Source organism: Lemur catta, chromosome 23, assembly GCF_020740605.2.
Source record: "Lemur catta isolate mLemCat1 chromosome 23, mLemCat1.pri, whole genome shotgun sequence".
Classification (NCBI taxonomy): Eukaryota; Metazoa; Chordata; class Mammalia; order Primates; family Lemuridae; genus Lemur; species Lemur catta.
In genome coordinates, this window is record NC_059150.1 from 29,501,806 (window position 1) to 29,525,497 (window position 23,692).

The 23,692-nt window shown below is 34.7% G+C and overlaps 1 non-coding gene across 1 annotated transcript; it reads left to right on the plus strand.

The window, feature by feature from the left end:
- The first annotated feature begins 15,402 nt into the window (after positions 1-15,402).
- LOC123627170 lies at positions 15,403-15,464 on the plus strand. The gene has a single exon (XR_006731172.1). It is a non-coding gene; the product is annotated as a U7 small nuclear RNA (small nuclear RNA).
- The last annotated feature ends 8,228 nt before the right edge of the window (positions 15,465-23,692 follow it).

Genomic DNA, 23,692 nt, shown 5'->3' on the forward strand with positions numbered 1-23,692 from the left:
TACATAAACCTAAAAAGCTTCTGCACAGCAGAAGAAACAAGCAACAAAGTGAAGAAACAACCAACAGACAGGATATTTTCAAACTATCCATCTGACAAGGTATTAATAACCAGAATATATAAGAAGCTCAAACTCAATAGTAAAAGCTCAACTAATCCAATTACAAAATGGGCAAAAGATCTGAATAGATATTTCCCAGAAGAAGACATAAAAACAGCCAAAAGACATATGAAAAAATGCTCAACACCACTAATCATCAGACAGATGCAAATCAAAACTACAATGAGATATCATCTCACCCCAGTTAAAATTGCTTTTTATCAAAAAGACAGGCAATAACAAATGCTGGCAAGAAATCAGAGAAAGGGGAACACTCAAACTGTTGATGAGAATGTAAATTAATACAGCCAATATGGAGAACAGTATAGAGGTTCCTCAAATATCTATAAATGGAACTACCATATGATTTAGCAACCCCACTGCTGAGTATATATCCCACCCCCCCAAAAGGAAATCAATATGTCAAAGAGATATCTGCACTCCAATGTTTGTTGCGGCACTATTCACAACCACCAAGATTTGGAAACAACCTAAGTGTCCATCAGTGGATGAATGGATGCAGAAAATGTAGAAAATATACACAATAGAATATTATTCAATCATACAAAAGTATGATGTCCTGTCATTTGCAACAACATGGATGGAACTGGAAGACATTATATTAAGTGACATAAGCCGGGCAAGAAGAAAACTATGTTGCATGTTCTCAGCCATCTGAGGGAGCTAAAAAAAAAAAGAAGAGGACCTCGTGAAGATAGAGATCAGAATGCTGGCTACCAAAGGCTGAGCAGGAAAGCCGGGAGGGGGCAATGAACTGGGGATGTGTACAAAAATACAGTTAGATGGAATGAATAAAATCTAGTATTCTAGAACACAATGGGGTGACTATAGCTAAAAACAATTCATTGACAATATAAAGGAGGAGAATTGGAATGTTCCTAACAGAGAAATGGTAAATGCCTGAAGTGACAGATACTCCAGTTACTCTGGTTAGGTCATTACACACTTCATGCCTGTATGAAAACATCACATGTACCTCATAAATACGTGCAGCTGCTAAGTATCTATCATTGAAAATTTTTTAAAAAATAAAAAGTTAAAACCAAATAATAGTTGATGTATATATATCTTAAGTCACCTCTTTACACTGGTAAGTGCAAAAGTTTCAAAGTGCAAAGTTTTTTTGGAAGAGGATATATGCAGCCTCTTTGCCTGTGAATCTAAATTCTCATTAAGCAAAACACATCTGTAAAAATTTCAGCAGACCTTAATTTAAATATGTGTTTTAGTCAGATATTTTCCCAAATGTTAGGAGTTGAATGGATGTCCCTTTCATGTGTTCTCATGTGCCTTATCTTTCTCTCATCTTAGCCTACATCACACACTATACCTGCCTTTCATTCTTTCTCATTAGAACATGAGCGCACTCTCTCTTGAATGTTACTGCATCTGCAGGCACACAGCTGGCAATCAATAAATACTTGTCAACTGAATAAATGAGTGAGCTTCCGGTTTGAAATGTTAGAGCAATTTACAAAATTATTCATTAAATTTTGAGTCACTTATGAGTGTAGGGAATCACTGCATAAATAACCTGCTGCTTCTTTTGGCACATCTACATTCCTTTATTTCTCTACTTGACAACTTTTATTCATCATTCAAGACCCCTCCAAAAAAATCTTCCTCAATGCTCCCAAATGTATTTGTTTCTTTTTTTATTTTTCCCCAAAGCACTTTAAAGAAAAAAAAAACAAAATCCTGAATCCATGAACATCTTACTCTGTACCCAACACTAAGCTAGAAACTGAAGACAAAGGCCTAAAAATTTTCACACTATGGGTATTTATAACTTTGCCCTATAATGTACTAGTTATATTATATTTTTATGAATTTCATGGGTTTAGTCCCAACATAAAATGAGCAGCTTCAGAATCACGTTGTTCATCTTTGGGACCCTGCGTGTTGTACTCCCTGCTGTGTGTGCTCTCAGCACACTGTCGGACACACACAACTCCTGCATGATTTGTATTCAATAAAAATAAAATCTTAGCAAAACTCTACCTATTTAAAATAAACTATTTATTATAAAACTTGCTGTAACTGCTAAACATGTAAGTGAGGATGCGATGCAAAATAGACTTTGTAAGAATAAAATTATGAAGATGACAAATATGTAGAATTTAGTTTGGAATTTTAAAATGTAAGCAAACAAGAACCTAAGTAGCCTATGGAAGGACAAATGGTTTTAATGGATTTAATTAACTTACCCTATATAAAATGTAAATTAAAGAATTATTCTTGTCTGAACTGAGCTATTAACATAGTCTTAACTGCAGTCTTTATGGCATGAAAGTCTTGGAGCAGATGGTAAATTTATAGTTCTTTTGCCCCTATGGAGAAGAAAGAAGGAGAAAATATAGTGCAGGAATTTTATGTGTTTCATGAATAAACTTAGAATGCAAGTTGTTGGAACCATTTCTAAATGGCGTATGAAAGTTACCATCATATATTCTACAGCTATATAAACAACACATTTTTTACGCTATGATAAACTCTTCCATAAATATGAAAAAGGCACTCATTCTATGAAATACTAGGAGCATTTCTACTGGAGTAACTGAAAGAAAGAAATGAATGTGCATGCTTATTTTCTAATTAATTTTAAATACAAAAGCATGAATATATACATAAAAGTTTTACGTGCATATAATTAAAAATATTTCCCTGAGATATTTTTTCATTACATTCACAAAGAGAATGGTATTTTGACTGTGTAATATGCCAAGAAATTTTCTAAAAGTCCTAAGTGCTAGTGTAAAATATATACATATGATTTGATACCTGTAAATATATAAAATTTATAAACATGTCCTTCATATATTTATATAAATGCTACCTATATAAATATTTGTACATTGAGAGAAAGGGAGAGTTTAGCAAAACTATCAAGTCCATTATATTAGCCACAAATAAATGGTGATATATATGCGTGGATTTATATATAATCATTATGTTGAAGCATGTTTTCAAAGCTATTATTTCTCCATCTCCAAAATGTAAAGAGCTTGTACAAATTCACACAGTTTTAAGGAATAGAAGCAAGATTCAAAGCCTTGTAAACTAGTACATTATATTTCCAAGTTCTACCTATGTACCTTTGAAAAGTATAGTCTCATGTAATTGTTTTTTCTTTTTACATTTTATGGCTATGCCATAAATATTTTGTATGGCATAAAAAGCATAATACAATGTGTAATACAATCTATAATATTGTGCATATTTATGTTTATTATTGAGGCATTAAAATATTTCATTTTAAAGATATTGCTAGATAAACTCAAAAGAGATCAGTACTTGTTATTTAATGATTAGAATAAATTCTTTTATGAAATTTCTGATGGTAAACCATTCACTATTTTTCTAACAACACTCTTATTTCATGTTTCAAAGTCTCATTTGGCCGATCAGTTTTATCTTAAAATATGTCAATAAACTTGTTGAAATGTAACCCTGGAAATTTTTTTAAAAGTCATTTAACTGTACTATTTAACAAAGACAGTTGAACATTCTATTTAATATGCCTTGCATCTTTTATAGTTTCAGGTGCAATAATTGGTTGGCTATCTTCATAGCATGCCTAAGAAAGGAACCATATAGATACGATATAATAATAGCTAATATTAATTGAGCATTATCAGTCAGTCATTAATGCATTTACTTTTGTTTTCTTATAACATGAACACTAAAATAAAACAAGAAACACGTTGATATCATAGCCAGTATAATCATGAGAAAAAGAAAAACAGAAGTAATATTTCAAATAATGTCCATAGTTCAATGTACTAATGCAGAGGATCATATTAAAACTTTTGAGTAGACTCTGGAGGGTTTATAAATAATACACATTAAACAAAAATAAAAAAATAAAAAAGCAAAGCACAGCATCTGCTGTGTGAAAGAGTCTTTATTTTTCATATTCACAAATGGCTGTACTAGCTACCATTTCTTGGGTGCTTATTGCTTGCCAGGCATCTTACCTCCTGATTACCCTTCATTGTAGATTATTAGTTTAGTTCACAAATTAAGTCAAGAGGTCCAGAGAAAGCAGATAACATGATCAGTATACTTCACAACTGGGATTCAAATCTAGATCTGTGACTCCATTATCTCATTTTCCCAATAAATTAAGCTGTGTTACAAAGAACTTAGAACTACTCTAATTCAATGCGGGCATTTTATATAAGATGAGATCCAGAGAGAGTTTTATTTTATTTTCAAAAATACATTGAATACCTACTATATTTAAAACATATTTAGATACATAGGTTGGGACGAAGGGAGGAAAATAAACATTTAATATAATATTTTGCACCAAGTTGGAAGCTTTGCTGAATCTGTTTCTTTTGGTGTATTCTGCTTCCTCCAATGTTATGTCCACTCTAATGATGATGAGCATGATTATATAACCCAATTGCTTTGGGTTATATACAGGGTTAAGCCTGGGTTAAAAAGAATGATCCTCTACTGTCATGTTTGTTTCTGTATTACGCAGTCATTAACATTGGATGCAACAGCTCAGAGATTTCACTCTGCAATTATTTCAACCTCACTATTGGGTCAACTAAGTGATGATCAATACTTTTCCAAGTCTGCTAAACTCGATGACTTATGTTTCTGAAACAGAAAGGAATGATCATGCAGATTTCTAAAAACCTCCTATTTTCCCTGATGTCAGCATATTTCCCTCCCAATACATGGATCAAGTGCTGTGCATTGCCCGCCCTTTCCATTAATGGCTTGTCTCTCTACCAAAAGACATAATTTACACAGTTACATAAGTAATTATTTTTCTAGATAAAGTATAAGTATCAATTATTTATACACCAATACAGTTTTAATGCAATCTTTTGAAACATATTTGAACACAGTCTTATGTTATTCAATTGGGTATGCTGGGAGAATCTCTAACAATCTCATTATTTTTTTGTCCTTGTTATGATCACTAGTTTCCAGAGTAAGACCCCAACCTAAAAGATGAGGACAAAAAGTTCTTCCAAGCATTTATACTGTGCTTAGTATATGGTAGATTATTGGAAAAGTTAAGGGCACTAACACCACATAGATTTCATAGAATAACTTTCTCTAAAGCTAACAAAAAATACATATATATAAATTGCAGGACAATAGTACAATGAACACCTGTGAACCACTACTCAGGAACTATAATATTATTCATATCCTTCCATCTGTACATTTAAAAAAAAAAAACCTTATTACCATTTCTTCATCCAGATGAGAAATTTTGCATCTATTACTTACATGTATTTGAAAATAGTATTATTACATTTACATGAATCCCCAAGAAATGCATTATTTACATTCCATTTTTAACATTGTTAAAATGTTCTACTATTAGTGGTATTCACCAAATTTATTTTTTGCTTAATAATAGGATTCTGAAATCTAATCATATTTTTGTGTTTTGTTGTAACTCAACATTTTACTGCTGCATAATATTCCACAGGGTACATATGGCTGTGTTGCTATTTGAAAACCAGCAAGAATATGCCCTCTATGTAGTTAAATGTTGATGGAAGAAGGCAAAGCAGGGGATGGGAGCTGTCTTATAACAGTGGAATTGGAGCTCCCACACGCTGGGAAGTATTTGGATATTTAGATTCTTGATCTGCAGCCAACAGCCTTGCTGTATGATCGGACAAATTGGATCTATATAAATGAAAGAGAGCAAATCCTCCAGAACTGATTAATCTGTTATGGTAACGAATATTTCTGTTTGGAACAGTTATTTATGGTGAGAAACACCGCTGCATGGAGCATATGAATAGGAAATATTTTGGGGAATTTAGAGGTAGACGTAAAGTGAATCATGTAGTTCCTCCTACCAAAAAGAAGGAGGAGGAGAAGCAGAGGAGGGGAGGAAAGGAGGAAAAGAGGAGAAGACCATGAGGAGGAAGAAGGGCAGTGGGCTCAGCAGCAGCAGCAGCTAGGTGCTGGCTCAGATGAGAATGAGAGTCCTCAGGCAGACACTTCTTCCAGCCAGCTTCCTGAGCTCCTAAAATTAGCGAGTACATAGGTGCTCCGGCCATGCATCAGAGTCCTCTGCAGTAACGCATTCCCCTTGAGCTGATATTAAGAGTAATGTGACAAACTTTTTTTACCCAACGACAATGGGAAATAAATCCTATGAAAGTGGTTGTAGGTAAAATTCCCTAAGGATGAGTAAGTACCGGAGCACAGGTGGTAACCTGCTGCTGGTAGCCTTAAGAGGATACAAAGAAGGTTTAATACCTATTCTACTTTGAGCTCATTTATTCTATAATAGAAGTAACCTACAGCTAAAGATCTGAAAAAGTGAATTCTGTATCAGAGCTTCATTAATATATTTCTTCTGATCAAAATAGGCATTTCACTGCCACCAATGTACAAAAATTGGCAATGGAAAATAGTATTACTTACCGTGCCATATTTCTTATCACTCTCAGAGCAGTCATCTCATTTAAAATTTAAATAGGCAAGAAAAAACTTATTACTCAAAGAAAGTGTTAAACAAGGTTTAAGACTAAACAGATGCAAGCTAAAATTGGATGTAAGAGGAAATAATGTGAAAATTCAGCTAGGAAGGTGTTTGTTTGTTTGTTTAATTAGAAAGTAGAAATTAGCTGGTGGAAGAGAATGCAGTTGTGTAACTATAAATCTCTCCCATGTCAAAATTTTTTCTTTCATTTTGCTTGATCCAGTGGTCCCAAGCCAGTTACTTTTATCCAAGAAAGATGCTGTATTAGATTCAGTGCTAAGCAACTGAAACATATTAATTCACATGGTATCTTAGAAGGAAAAGAGGTTTAGCTTTATTTTAACCTGATATTGAGGGGTTTGCTTACTTGGTTTTTTATAAATGTAGATCATTTACATTATAAAGTCATCATATTCATCCCAAACTATTCTTGCTTCTAGTAGGAAAAATATTCTGTCCACAGAAAGCAATAATATCTGTATAAAGCATTTTATTATGTTCTATATTCTAGCAAGGGCAGCAACTATTAAGATGTATTTCAAATGACTAAATGTTTCAAAAGAAACACAGAAACTTCATATGCCAGATGATCTCACATGTAAATTGGAACTAAACTATGGCTACACAAGGGTACACAGAGTGCAATAATGGACATTGGAGACTCACAAGGGGGGAGGATGGGAGGCAGTGAGAGATAAAAATTACCTGTGGGGTACAATGCACAGTACTCAAGTGATTAGTACACCAACAGCTCAGAATCTACCACTACGCAATATATAAATGCAACAGAATTCAACTTGTACACCCTAAACATATTACAGTTTTTAAAAATGAAAAAAGGAGAATGCTACCATGCACACTAAGACTTGCAGTGAGAGATGACAGATAGAGAGATGATAGATAGATGCACACACAACGGATGAGGATATCATAGAAGCAAATGTGCTACAGTAAAGGAAGAAAATGCAAGTTAATAAGAAGTCAGTATAATCATTATTAAATTAATTCTAAAAGTGCCACATTTTCAAATGTGGGAGACTAATATTTTTCTTTAAAAAACCTGATCGGGGAAGGATACCAATTGGATATCAGACTGAGATGGGGGGTGGGGGGAGGGGATGGGTGAATGCCTACATGATGAGTGCATTGCACACCCTCTGGGGAATGGTCATGCTTGAAGGTGCTGACTCAGGGAGGTGGGGGTTGGGGGAGAGGATGGAGGTATGACTACATGGTGAGTGCCAGGCACACTGTCTGGAGAATGGACACGCTTGAGGCTCTGACTTAGGGGGATGGGCGGGACATGGACAATGTATATAACCTGAACTTATGTACCCCCATGATGAGCTGAAATAAAAAAAAAAAAAAAAAAAAACCTGATTATGGTAGCAGTTACAATTCCTCTTTATTCCTGTATATTTGATTTCAGAAATTTTATAAAAATTCACACAACTATGTCATTTAATACAAGAAGAGGAAACAATCCTATCCCTTTTAAAGCACTTTAAGATATGTTTATTTAAGAAATATAATCATGAATATTTAAATAACCACCAATAAATTCAATGTCCATTAGTCTGTGGTATGATATTAAGTGCTATATAAAACAAGTGAGATAAATGTTGCCCTGGGAATTTAAAAATTTTCAATACAAATTTTTTTGGAAAACTTTAATATACACAGAAGAGAGATGTTATCCTTAAAAAAAAAATCCTTGTGAAACAATAAAAATGATGTCTTTCAGTCAAAATGTAGGACGTAATAGACTTATGCTCCCATAGTAAAAGAAAATACATAGTTTTAAAAGACAAAATTTCTATGGGGTTAAGGAGATAATTCATTCAGCCACATGCTGCAGTGGGGGGAAATCCAGAAGCCTGAAAGAACTGAATCTGAAATATGCCCGAACTCTCTGAAACTGCATTTCAACCTCTTCTCAGATGAAATTTTGGCAAGATCAAAGAGCTCAGTACCTTGGTGGCTAAACACAGATGAGCTGAATTTAATTATTGCCATTGCTCCATCTCAGCTCAACTAGACTCTTGAAGAAATCAGAATGATCAGTCCAAGGCTCTCATAATATTAATAATACACAGGAAAGGGTCAACACTCTGTGGAGAAAAAGCAAAAAAATAAAATTTCCATTCCATTATGCTTTTATATGCAATGTCTGGATTACAATAATTTGTGAGGAAAGAACCAGCTGGGCGCGGTGGCTCATGCTTGCAATCCTAGCACTCTGGGAGGCCAAGGTGGGAGGATCACTTGAGCTCAGGAGTTTGAGACCAGCCTGAGCAACAGTGACACCTGATCTCTATTAAAAATAGAAAAATATTAGCTGGGCGTGGTGGCTCATGCCTGTAGTCCCAGCTACTCGGGAGGCCAAGGCAGGAGGATCACTTGAGCTCAGGAGTTTGAGACTAGCCTGAGCAAGAGTGAGACCCATCTCTACTAAAAATAGAAAGAAATTATCTGGACAACTAAAAATATATAGAAAAAATTAGCCAGGCATGGTGGATTATGCCTGTAGTCCCAGCTACTCGGGAGGCTGAGGCAGAAGGATTGCTTGAGCCCAGGAGTTTGAGGTTGCTGTGAGGCTGACGCCACAGTACTCTACACTCTAGTGCGGGAAACAGAGCACCACTCTGTCTCAAAAAGAAAAAAAAAAACTTGTGAGGCAGGTGAAAAAGTAGGAAAATGTGACACATGATTGAGAGGAAAAAAACAGCATATAGAAGTAGATCCACATATGATACATCTAATGGATCTAGTAGACAAGGACTATAAAATAGCTAGTATAAATATATTAAAGATTTACAAAAAAGATAGATAAAATAGCATAAGAATTGGGGCATTTATTAAGGGAAATCAAAAATCTAAAGAAAAAAAGAGTGAAATTTCTAGGCTCAAACATTATATCTGGAGCACATGCATTAATCAACATAATGTTCTTACATTTTAATTTTCTTTCTTCTAAATAAATACCACTAGATTATTGAATCTTTTTTTTTTATTTCAGCTCTTCATGGGGGTATAAAACCTCAGGTTATATACATTGTCCATGTCCTGCCCATCCCCGAGTCAGAGCCTCAAGCGTGTCCATTCTCCAGACAGTGCGCCTGGCACTCACCATGTAGTCATATACCTCCATCCTCTCCCCCCACCCCCCACCTCCCCAACTCAGCACCTTCAAGCATGACCCTTCCCTAGACGGTGCTCAACGCACTCATCATGTAGGCATACACCCATCCCCTCCCCCGGCCTCAGTCTGATATTCAGTTGGTATCATTCCCCAATGTGCATTTAGGGGATGATGAGGGAAAACAATTTTCTGGTGAGTACATGTGATGCTTGTTTTTCAATTCTTGGGATACTTCACTTAATAGAATGGGTTCCAACTCTCTCCAAGAGAACCAAAGAGGTGTCGTATCACTGTTATTTCTTATAGCTGAGTAATACTCCATGGTATACATATACCACAGTTTACTAATCCATTCGTGGATTGATGGGCACTTGGGCTGTTTCCACATCTTTGCAATTGTGAATTGTGCTGCTATAAACATTCAAGCGCAGATGTCTTTTTGATAGAATGACTTTTGTTCTTCTGGGTAGATGCCCAATAATGGGATTGCTGGATCGAATGGTAGGTCTACTTGAATCTGTTTAAGGTATCTCCATAATGCTTTCCACAGGGTTTGCACTACTTTGCATTCCCACCAGCAGTGTATGAGTGTTCCTGTCTCTCCGCATCCACGCCAACATGTGTTGTTTTGGGATTTTTTGATAAAGGCCATTCTAACTGGAGTTAAGTGGTACCTCATTGTGGTTTTGATTTGCATTTTCCCGATGATTAGGGATGTTGAGCATTTTTTCATATGTTTGTTAGCCATTCTTATATCTTCTTTTGAAAAATTTCTATTCATGTCGTTTGCCCACTTTTTGATAGGGTTGTTTGATTTTTTCTTGCTGATTTTCCTGAGTTCTAAATAGATTCTTGTTATCAGTCCTTTATCTGGATTATTGAATCTTTATGGTAAATTTTAAATGTCTCCCTTGTATAAAATATCACATATGCAAAATTATTAAAATATATTTTAATATGGTTTTCATGAGAAATTGTTCTCATGTCATATCATAACTGTATACCCACAGCTTAAAGTCAAAATACTTTGGCATTGTTAAAACAAAAAAGTAAACAAACATTACGGCATTAGATATATTATCTTTAAACAAACATAATAGACTAAAAATAACATATTTTTTAATAATTCTATAACCAGTATGGCTTTCTGTTTTTATAAATGTGTTTTATGTAATTCTATACAATCAAGTGTTAAATATTAATTTTTAATTATATAAAACTCTGTTGAAAACAATCACTGTACATGAGCCTTATTAATATCATTCAAAATAGCTAATGTCATGTTTCACCGGAAACAATTGAACTGTCAGGGCTACAAAAGAACTGCATGACACACTTCCCAAATGCTATCTTATTGGTGATACTCTTGACTTTATCATCTACTTAAACTTATTTTACAAAGTGAAATACTTAGACTTTCTAAAAAATTATATATCGTTTTTTATTCTTAAGGTGGATAATATAATGGTAATGTATGATTGGGCATGAAAATAGAACTCTCTTAATCCACACAATTGTGAATTAAATGCTAGTCCACCATATTGCCAATAATAACATAATGTTATGAGGTGATGGGATTTAAATATTTAGTAGAATATGTGTATCAACCCATCAGAATTATTAATATATGCCTGAAATAATCAGAATGAGCACAAGCCATAAATAATTGACCTGACTGTTCTGGGACATATCAGATGCATGTCAAATTTGCCTTTACATTATATATAGTGGAATAAAACAGAGATTTATAAATAAATGCAAATGTATTTGCATTTGGATCAAGAGGATCCAACATATTTGTACTAATTTGTGCAAATATTATCGACCTATCATTCAGTAAAATATAAACATATGCTGTTTTCAACACAAGGAATTTTTCAACTTTTTATCAGAATAATTTCTCATTTTACTTAACGACAAATCAATAACACGTGCACAAGTTAGTGTATTAGTTAGCTATTGTCAAAATAGCATTGCATAACAAGCAGCCAACAAACCTCAATGGCATAGAACAATAAACAGTTTGTTCATGCATGCTGGGTTGACGGAAACTAAGCTAGGAGAGTCTGCCATACTGGCTGGGATTACTCATATATTTAGGGTTCAGTTCATAGTCAGCTGATCTAGCATGGCTCCAGCTGGGGTAACATGGTTTAACTCCATTTGTGTGTAGTCTTCCACTTACCTGGCTCTGACATGTTCTGTGGAAATAGCAGAGAAATAAAGAGAAGATTGCGATATACAATGCCAAGTTAAGCCTCTGCTTGTGTCCCATTTATTAATACCCCTTGACCAAATAAAGCAGCATAGCAGAGCTCCAGGTCAAGAAACAGGGCAAATCTGCATGTCCGTGGTGAGAGGCCACTATAAAGTAAAATGTGTAGACTCTCAATGTCATCTAACATCATCCACCTTTATGTACGCATTTATTCACATCCTTTCTATGTACAAATATGTTCAAATCATTTGCAGAACCCTAAAAGTCTCATTCAATCATGGAATCATGCTCAGCATTGAGGAATTTTTATTCAATAAAAAAGTTAGATGTAGACCTTCTTGATCCACAGAGCTACAAACAAATAAAAAGAAGCAATCTGTACTTTTACACAGACAGCATTCAAAAGGGAAGACAGAGTTCAATTGGAAAAGAAGAATTAGAGATCTGTAGAACTCAATAATCAATAAAAATTCTGAAATCCCACTTAACCAATGCTCACTGGTCACTGCAGTAATTTTATGCAATTGGTGAACTTGTTTATTATTTATAAACTAAAAGGAGAAATGATTCCTTGGGAGTTTTATTTAAAAATAAATCTGGAAGGAAAATATAAAAGAGACAAAATAATACCTCAAAATAAATAAAAACAAAGTTTTTAAAAATAAATTTAAATAAATATTCTGAATATCACAAATAATTAGCACACTGATTGCATCTAGCATATTTATTAATCAATAGTAAGCCTATTCATATAGAAATGTAGTTGATATTAAACACATTGGGTTATTTCTTCCTAATATGTATTATAGAGAGCCACAGAATTAAATACATCTTCATTCATACTCACCACAAATATATAAAATAACTAGGAGAGATCTAAAGAAAAAACTTGTGAACAAATAAAGTGGTTTATTATGTGAAAATTATTACAGGAACTTTTCTTAGAGATATTAGACTTTAATGAAAACATATATTAGGATATAGGATATATATCTTATTTCTCATCAAAATAACTTGTACATTTAATGAAAATTGTAAAACAAAATCTTCATTTCAATGTAAGTACATTATTTTAAATGTAATTAAAAAGTGATGAGAATTTTAAAAAATTTAATGAAGTAAAGAAAGTGAGTGGACAATTCTAGCCAAATGTTAAAACATTTATTTGAAATAGTAATTTACTCCAGCATCCATTAATGAGGAATTAAGTAATTCAGGGCCACGTTTCTGCTTAAGACAAGAAGAAAAATTAAGTAAAATATTTTAACAAAAAAATCTTAATTGAGGTTAACAGAGACAGTATTTCTGAGACAGAATCCAGAGGAGGAAGGAGTCTCAGGGAGGTGAGTCCAGAACTGAGGACTGATTTTGCTTTGGGACTTTGCCAATTTGGGGGCAGGTGATTGAGTGTCTGACAGTTTGAACTGTGCTTTTAATCCCCTCCCTGCTCAGTGAGAAAAGGGGTACTAGAACTCGGAGCCTGCTGAATGGTGGGGATAGGGCATAGGTGGCAGGGGCTGGTGAGAACTTGATTTGGAGGTCAAGTGTGAAGGACTTTACCCTAGCGAGAGAAGTAAAGAAGCTCTCCGAGTGACTGAAGTCCATTTTCAAATCTGACAAAACCTGACACGCAATAAAGGTAATTGGACATAACAGAAAAAAAGTAGACAGTACAAATGCTGCCGATAGGAAAAAAAAACCCAAATACAATAGAAGGAGACTATCAGAGACTATTAGAGTTATAAACACAGAGCTTAAAATATATGATATGACTTTGAGAACTGAAATCTACACAAGAGATCTCACCCAAGATTTTGGTTCATTCAATGGTGATGAGACAACTTACAAGAAACTTGGGGCCGGGCGCGGTGGCTCACACCTGTAATCCCAGTATTCTGGGAGGCCGAGGCAGGCGGATTGTTTGAGCTCAGGAGTTCGAGACCAGCCTGAGCAAAAGCGAGACCTCGTCTCTACTAAAAATAGAAAGAAATTATATGGACAGCTAAAAATATATATAGAAAAAATTAGCCGGGCATGGTGGCACATGCCTGTTGTCCCAGCTACTCGGGAGACTGAGGCAGGAGGATCGTCTGAGTCCAGGAGTCTGAGGTTGCTGTGAGCTAGGCTGACGCCATGGCACTCACTCTAGCTCGAGCAACAGAGTGAGACTCTGTCTCAAAAAAAAAAAGAAAAAAAAATTACTATAAAACAAACAAAAAAAAGAAACTTGGAGCTAAAATGATTATCATCTTCAGTTCATATCATAGAGCAAAATAAATTCTAGGTAATTTAAATATTTAAAGATTATATAAAATTGGACTAGAATATAGTATAGCAGAATATAATTCTAATTTAGATAATGTTCTATTTTTTTAAAGCCAGTGAACTTAATCATGAAATAAATTAATTCTATAGAGGAAGTTATGCCTTGTCCATTGTTTTTCCCTGACTGGTTGTGGAATACTGCATTAGAAAATAATTCAGTCAGATGGATATGTGTTTATTCCTTTAAAAAATAACTATTGTGAACTTCTTTGTGTCAGACACTGTGGCAGCTATTCTGCATATCTCAGTACACAAAGAAGATAAACCCTTAGGAAATTATAGGGGAATTTCTGGATGACTTAGAAACATTCATAAAATTTAAGGCATAACCATGGTCTAATACACTAGAAAATGTGTGATAATAGAATGCACTCAAAAAAGTTGACTATTTTTTTCCTTCTGAATACTAGCAAGTAAGCATAGCTATTGCTTATAGAATGAGTGTAAAAACAAGTTTCTCTTTTTGCTACCAACATAATGCTCATCTCTGTTATCTATACTAATGGGGAGGAGCAGTAGTGTGAAACATCCAGAATGCCTGATAATCATAAAGTCAGAAATGCTTGCAAACAATTTATATGCTATATGTTTTAGTGGCTTCACCTTCCTGGTAATATTTTGCTTCAGTGCACATTAAAATTAGTTTGCATTCCCTGTGTACACACTATCTAGACGATAAGGAAACATGTCCAGGAAATATGCAGTACAGTTAGCAGTACCTCTTTCAATAGATAATACACAGAGCAACCAATCTGTATGTAGTTAACTCACAATTGTCAATACATAAATTTGTTGATACAGTTGCAAGGATATGAGTATGATTTCTATTATTATGATCTGTATTTCATCTTTCGTTAATCATATTTACGAGAACCTATAGCAACTTACATCTGGAAGTATATTGCAAAATTTTATATTTATTGCTCAAACAGAAACAAAGCTATCTAAAAAATTATATCAGTCACTAGGGATGAACAGAATACAGAATAAAGAATTGATTTTTTGTCTAAGTATTCTGGTAGCTCATAAAGAAATAAGAAATTTTAGTTAAATTCTGATTAATAAAATACACTGCTTTAATTTCTGAATTAGAAATATTGACTTTATAAAATTTTAAAATTCTAGTGTTACAGCTCTTTTAGAATTTGTCTAGCAGCTTTTCTGGTCCTCACCGGAAGACCCAAATAAAAAAAATAATAAAATAATAAAATAAAATGTTAAAATTCTAAATGGTTACAGAAAAAATACAAAAATTAATGGTAGCATCACTAACCATTATTATACTTGAAGGAAGTATAATAAGGTATATACTTCCTTCAAGTCTTAACTGTTTGCTTTTATGACAAAAAATTGATCTTTTTGAATATCATGTTTTATAATCTATTTTCAATTTTTATTTTCTTAAATATCTTATTCTTTGCATGATTTTAATATTATCATATTATTCACTAATATATTTAATTTTTTTCTAAAATTAAGGTCCTATCATTGAATACTATGATTTCCTGAAAAATTTTTTTAGGACAAGGAAATTTTATGTGGTGGCTACAAGTTCAGGCTTTAAAAGCAGAAAACCTGTTTAAATTCCATTTCTATATTTTATTTGCTGTTATTCATTAATTATTTGTTCTACAGTCTTAGTTTTTCTAGGTAATTATTACAAAGTTAATAACATTGTCCCCTCTATTATCTTGGGATTGTTTTTATTGGATTGTTTGTATTTAGCTTTATTTATTGTTTTCATTGTGAACTGGGGAGAATTTTTAGAATAATGTTACTGGAAATGATATACTACTAAGTTATATGAGAAAAACTGGTCTGTTTCTATGTTTTTGTTGTTGTTGTTGTGTGTTTGTTTTTGTTTTCTTGAGACAGAGTCTCGCTCTATGCTCTGTTGCCCAGGCTAGGGTGCCATGGCGTCAGCCTAGCTCACTGCAACCTCAAACACCTGGGCTCAAGCGATCCTCCTGCCTCAGCCTCCCAAGTAGCTGGGACTATAGGCATGTGTCACCATGCCTGGCTAATTTTTTCTATATATATTTTTAGTTGTCCACATAATTTATTTCTATTTTTTTGTAGAGACGGGGTCTCGCAAGCTCAGGCTAGTCTCGAACTCCTGAGCTCAAATCATCCACCCGCCTTGGCCTCCCAGAGTGCTAGGATTACAGGAGTGAGCCACTATGCCCAGCCTGTTTCTCTGTTCTTATATTGATTGTTGTTTTGAAATAGGCAGCATCAGTCTCTAAAAAATGGATCATTCTTTTCCTAGTTTACTTGAATATTTTACTTGAGTATTTTCTTTTAATTAAAATATATTTTAAATATTATAAAACATGTAATCAATTGACATGATCAAATAGTTTTGCCTTTTGATATACTCCTTTTGCAAACTTATTCATTCAATAAATATTTATTGTGAACTTATGGATTAAGGTGATATTTTATGTGATAAGAATATAATACTGAGAAAAACAGATAAAAATCCTTGCCTTCATCTTGCTTCTATTCTAGGCGGAGAGGATAACAATAAATAAGTCAGATGTATAGTAGGTCATATGGTAATAAATAATGTACAGAAAAATAAAAAAGAGAAAAAGAATTGCAAGTGTCAGTTTATTGTTTTCAATAGGATTGACAGGATAGGACTGAGAAGGAAACCTCTGCAATACAGTCTAATTCAAGAAGTGATAGAGTGAGCCATACATTTACCTGGTTTCTTCTGAGAACAACAGAGAAGCCAAAGAGTTAAAAGAGAGGAGTGACAAGTGAGGTCACAATAAAACAAAACCTAATTAAAATGGAGGTGAGGGAATATATATCCAGTATGGTCCAAGAGGGAACTGTATGGACGCAAAACCGGCCATTGATAGGGTTCTGACTGGAAGAAGACTTTATCTGAATTACAATTTTAAAAGATTACCATGGAAGAGGTGGTGGGGAGGCAAAAACAGACGCTGGGAAACCATTAGCAAGCAGCTGCAGTGAGAGCAAGTGGAGACTTGGCCAAGGTGGTAGAGGTGGAGGTGCTGAGAAGTGGTTACATTAGAAATATATTTTGTAACTTGAACAGAATTTCAGCAAATCGTATGTGATATGGCAAAATAACATAAAATAAATAGATAAGAAAGTAAAATTCTGAAATTTTTAGCATGAGCAACTAGATAGGATACAGTTTACATTTACTACGATGGGAAATAAAGAGCAAGGACAGAACAAGTTTGGCAGTTGTGGGGGTCAGGAGTTCAGTTTGGACAGGTTAAGTTTGAGAAATTCTAATCTAAGAGAAGATGTGTCGTAGACAGCAGGATACTTAACTTGAAGGAGAGATCTAAGCAGGAGACATAAATATGAAAGTTATTACCATGCAGACTATTTAAATTTGAAGATATCATCATGGGTTTGAGGGTAGTTAGTAAGAGGTACGAATGTTTGAAGTTTAATAGAGGTACTGAAATGAGCAGAAGAGATCAAGGAGGAGAGATTAACGGAGGGAAAAGTGTTCTCTGGGAGGCAAGCGTAGGCGATGTCTCAGGGAGCAGAGATGAATCATTTATGTCATCTGCAGCTGATAGGACAAGCAAAATGAGGGCTGAGCAATACCATTGGATTTAGCAGTATGGAAGTTGTGTGTGACCTTTTTTTTTTTTTTTTTTTTTAACATAGTGGAGCTGAAAGTCTAATTAGAAAGGATTTAAGAGAGAACGGAGGAAAGTGATGAGAGGCAACAAGGACCGACGCACTGTCCGGGAGCTGCGGTGCTCGTGGGCGCAGAGCAATGCAGCGGTCCTGGAAGATGGGTGTGGGTAAAAAGGGCATTTTTAAGACAAGAGAAATTATGTCATATTTGATGCTGTTGAGCATGATCTTTGTGACTCATTCCTACTACAGAGAAAATCTTACTGAGACAGAACAGAGACAGTAGCATTTCTGGAGCGCCGCTCCTGAGCGAGCGGGAGCGACGGCAGGTGGAGCGCGAGCAAGAGGTTCTGCCTTGGATGAAACCACAGACAGCTCAGCCCGGTAGCGGGGCTGGGCGCCAGGCAGCAGCCCAGGTGAGCGGCGCCAAAGGCCTGTGATAAGAGGCCATCAAATGTGTACCGCAGCAAGTGCTAGGTAAAAGCAAATTGCCTCTGTAAAACTTGCTAACTGGTAAAAGAAAAAAACAGAATAGGTTCTACTAACAGGTATAGGAACTCACTGCAGTCCACTCAGTTATACCCATTTCAATTTTCTAAGTCCCGATATTTGCCGGTAAACACCCTAAATATATATACAAATTATGAAGAGGTTGTCAATTCAAATTGTATTATTTTAAATTCTGAAAATCAAAACATGGTTGGATGACACCAACCATTTGGTTAAAAAAAGGTAACAAAATGTCTCCTAATAGTTATAGAATCCCTCTAGTTTTCCAAACAAGTTTTGAACTAAATACTGAAAAGTGTGAGCTTGTTATTTTCTTTCTGTAAGTTCTCTTTTGTAATGAGAACTATCAGCCAACCCACAAGTTCTTATAACCATTTCCACAATATTATATTGCAGAAGCTATTACTCCCCCAAATTTTTGCCTTCAATAGATGCTTTATTCCAGGAAAACAGAGCCAATAATTTAATGAGCTCTTTTTTCCATAACATGTAATAAATTATCAATATTCATTCCTGACTGATGATACTTTTGCTACTTTCAAATCCGAATAGGTCAGACATTCTTCTCAGATTGCATTTTATGTTCTTGCAAGGACCACTTGAGGTACAAATGTCAGTCAGGAGTCTAACAAGAAAACATCAATCACTGTAGACTCTTCTGTCTGGAAGGTATTTAATACAGAGAAATAGAAGCATCCAAAACTGCTAGAAGGGCTACTGCCATTCAAAAAATCTGTAAGAGTAGAAACCACAGGATATTTTCCCCTACAATCTCCCTGAACAAGATGATTCACAAGAGAACTCACAAGTCTTGGCAAAAGTTTATGCCTGTCAATTTCTAAAACAAGGGATCTAATTGCTGTCCCCAATAATGAATCCTGCTTCTTTTTCCCTTTTGCTCTTGCCTTTCAGTGGCAGAAATGCAATTATCAGACTCCCAGTCCTTGCAATAAAAGAAGAGAAGGGGACTATGGTGTTCAATTCTCAACAGACAATTTAGCACAGATATTGAAACTCTCCCACTTACATGAAGAGTGGTGTTGGAAAGAGGTGCAGTGAGTAAGAGATAAATCTTTAAGGAATAAAGGAGAGATTGTTAACTGAAATTTGTTTTTAGTTTTTTAAATTATTTCTTAAAGTTTATGCCTCTGTCTCCATGTGAAATGTCATTTGTTATTTTTCTCTTTTAATGTTCCATCACTGACATATTTTAAGGTATGTTTTGCTGACTTTATGAAAATCAATTAAGAGTTCTCACTTGGCCGGGCGCGGTAGCTCACGCCTGTAATCCTAGCCCTCTGGGAGGCAGAGGCGGATGGATAGCTCGAGGTCAGGAGTTCGAGACCAGCCTGAGCTAGACCTCGTCTCTGCTAAAAATAGAAATAAAAATTATCTGGCCAACTAAAAATATATACAGAAAAAATTAGCCGGGCATGGTGGCGCATGCCTGTAGTCTCAGCTACTCGGGAGGCTGAGGCAGGAGGATCGCTTGAGCCCAGGAGTTTGAGGTTGCTGTGAGCTAGGCTGACACCACGGCACTCACTCTAGCCCGGGCAACAGAGTGAGACTCTGTCTCAAAAAAAAAAAAAAAAAGAGTTCTCACTTGTCTTTTATGTTCTGAAAGAGCTTTAACTGCATGTAAATTAATTGTACCTTGAATGTTTCAAACCCTGAATATTTTAAATAAATTTCTGCTAAAACTATAGTTGTTTGGAGAATTTTTAAACACATAACTGACAGATTTTTTTAAATTTTCTTTTCTAATCTTTTAAAAAATTATTTTTAATTATTATGGGTACATAATAATTGTTTATAGGGTACACGTGATTGTTTTGATATAGGCATACAATGTGAATTAATCAAATGAGGGTAAATGGGGTATCCATCATTTTAGGCATTTATCATTTCTTTGTGTTAGGAGCATTCCAATCCCTCTCTTTTAGTTATTTTAAAGTATACTCTAACTTATTGTTGATTATAGCCACATTGTTATGCTGTCAAAAATTGTTCAAACTATCTATATTTGTTATATAGGTTTTCTACCTTTTTTAAGTAAATTAGGCATTTTCCATTTTTTAAGAATAACTATTAATTTTTATACATTTCTCTATTTGCATGGATTTTACATAATATATTTCTCTTTGGAAAGCAATGTTGAAAAGTCATTAATACTGTGAGCTTTGGGGAGGAGTCCTGAGGTAACAGCTCCCCTGCACACTGGCTATGTGCTCGTGATCTAACTTACTTAACTGCTGTGTGTCCTCAGATGCCTCACATGGAAGTTGAGGGTCCACACCAGTAGTGTTCTCATAGGTTTGACTGTGATAATAAATCAAATAGTTCACCTTATTTAGTATACAGCAAGACCCAAGTTGACAAACATTATAATGAGTATTCATAATAGGAAACAAGTTTGGCTTTGCTCCTAAATTCAGAGACTCAGTGTTGTACAATTTGGCTTGTAACTCCTTATGAAAAGAAAAATAGTTTTGTCTTTGCCATTCTTTTTCCCTAGACCTCACCAATTAAAGCTTTTTTATTTGCTTGCTTGTTTGTTTGTTTCCTTATTGGGCTTGTCCTAAAGTTGAGTGACTCTGCTGAGACAATCAGGCTGTACTACACTGCAGTGTAGACTTCACAGTAAATTTCCCCATCTCCATCCTTGCCCTTGGCCCCCAGAACCTGAGCAAGTGAATCACAAAGCCTTGTAATGCTGACAATGCCTGGAATCTTCTGGAAGGCTTATTGGTGATCCTGAAACTGCATAGCTTTTAAAATCCTTTTCAGTAAACTATTTTAAATACCTTTCTTGAGTTCACCTACTGATTGAATAAATCCCTTATCTGTTCCTGCAGGCAGAAAATGTCCTAGCAGAGAGCCTGGCCTGGTTCATGAGCGGCACTATAAACTTCAAGTTTTATGGTTTGATTTTCCTGTATCTGGCAATCCCCAAATGACTGTCTGATCATTTCTCTTATGATATTGTATTAATAAGGAAATCATAGAAGATATGAGGACAAAACACAAAAGGAGCTGGGTTTGGCCCAAAGTGTGTACACCATATGTCCTGGCCTTCACAGTCACTCTGTTACTACATGGATTATAAAATAAATATGAACATGCTAATAATACTTTTGCCTATATTTATGTCCTCTTCTTTAACAATTCTTTGATAACTTTACACTCACATTTGTAGAACTTTTTTGTATTGCAGTGTTAACCAGTGGGAATTTATTAACTGAGCATTTTTAACCCATCCACCTTTCATACATTTAGTAATTCAAAAAATAATTATTCAGAAAAGATACCTATTGAGTGACAGCCATTTTACTAGGTTTCAAGTATACAACAGTATACAAAATTGAGGAAGTGGAAAAAGAGTCAATTACTATGTAACATATTAAGTGCTAAAATACAGGGCAATTTAAAATGTTATGAGCTAAGACGAAACAAAATAAATATGGCATAAACGTGGGAAAACAAAAGAATGCAAAGGAGTATATAACCATGAAGCAAATGTTTAATCTCAGAGATAGAGGCTTTAAAAAAAGAAGAGATTAAAACCTAAAAAAAGAAAAGAAAGAAGAAAGATCCTAGCATGATCAAGGAGAACAAAATCCCCAATATCCATCCTTGCTTATTCTTTCAATATAACACACACCTAGGTTCATCTTACCATATCCTGGTTAATGCCAATTTTATCAACTTTTTCATTAAAGCCAAACTGGACTTAATACAGTTAATAACAAACTGTCTGTATACTAAATGTATCTCTTCCATACTTGTGTAATGCCTGAAATTTAAAAAGTGAGCCAGAAGTAATCGAGTGCCTCTGACAGTTGTCATGATTTCAAGATTTAAAGGATTCTCATGCATGTGCAAATGAACCTGGCAGATGACTACTTAGCACAAAGGGTAACTCAGCACTATTGTTACGTTGTGGCCACAGTTGACTGGAACCTTAAGTGAAAAATATGGATGATCTTTGGAGTCCCTATCATGTATATTTCTCAGCATAGATACTATATATCAAGATTATGGAACTCCTCCATTCTATTTCTTATAAGACAAAGTTCTCTGGCTCCTTTGATTGACTTTTTCTTTTACTATCTGTTAAACATGCAATATCGTAATTTTTTAATAGCATAAATTGTCATTCCAGCTACCCATTTGTTCTATTTCTAACTGAGTATGCTTAAATACACTGACTTCTTAATGTTGTTTTGAAAAAAAATCTTTTTCATTTAAAAATTCATTATATCTTTTTATAAATCAGATGCTCTTATGATCTTTGCCTTATATTAATTTACTCAACAAATATTTACTCAGTCCATACGAGGTGCCTAAGAAGATATTGTCTTGCCTTCAAGACATTTATGTTATGATGGGGAAAGATAAGAAATTAATAAATACAGTAATCAGGGGGTATGAAGTGGACACATGAAAGAGGAGGGAATGGCTTTTTCCACTTGGTTAAGATAGAAAGGGAGGGAAAGGGTGGAGGTGGTAATGTGTGAGTTAATCCTTAAAAATTGAACATGTACTTGCTCAATAAACCAGGCAAAGAAGATGAGGCATCGGAAGCAGTATGAACAAAGGCAGGGAGACAGGAAAGTTTTATGCAATAATGTGCTTTTCTGCTCAGATAATTGCCAAAATATTTTTATGACCAGAACATAGGAAACAATGGGAGAAAGAGATCTGTACCTACATCTGAAGGAGAAGAAGGGAGGAGGCTAAAGGGTATGGATTTGATCCTGAAATCCAAAAGAAGTTATTAAAATTGTAATCAGAGTGGATAACAAGATCACATTAGGTGTTTTAAAATGCATAGTGTAAGAATAGACAAATAGATTATTGAAACATAGTAGAAAGTCCATAAACAAACCTAAGTATTTATGGGAATTTGGTACATTACCAAGGTGGTACTTTAAATCTGTGGGAAAAGGAAATTGTATTAGAGGCTGAAGAATGTGGAGTCATTTTGCTAGGGTTATAATCCTGATTCTACCAATTAATACCTTTACTAATCGGGCAAACCACATAATTATTTGATGCCTTACTTGTCTGCTCTTTAAGATGTTTAGTTTAATTCCCAAACTAACTCCAAAAAGGTGGGATTAAATTGAACAATACCTGGCATACATAAGTGTTGTTCAGCAAATATTAGTGACAGCTACATTATTATAATGGCAAGTTGGCCAGTCATTACAGATTATTTAGATACCTATTTCATGCCATTCACAGGAATATATTTCAAGTGGAT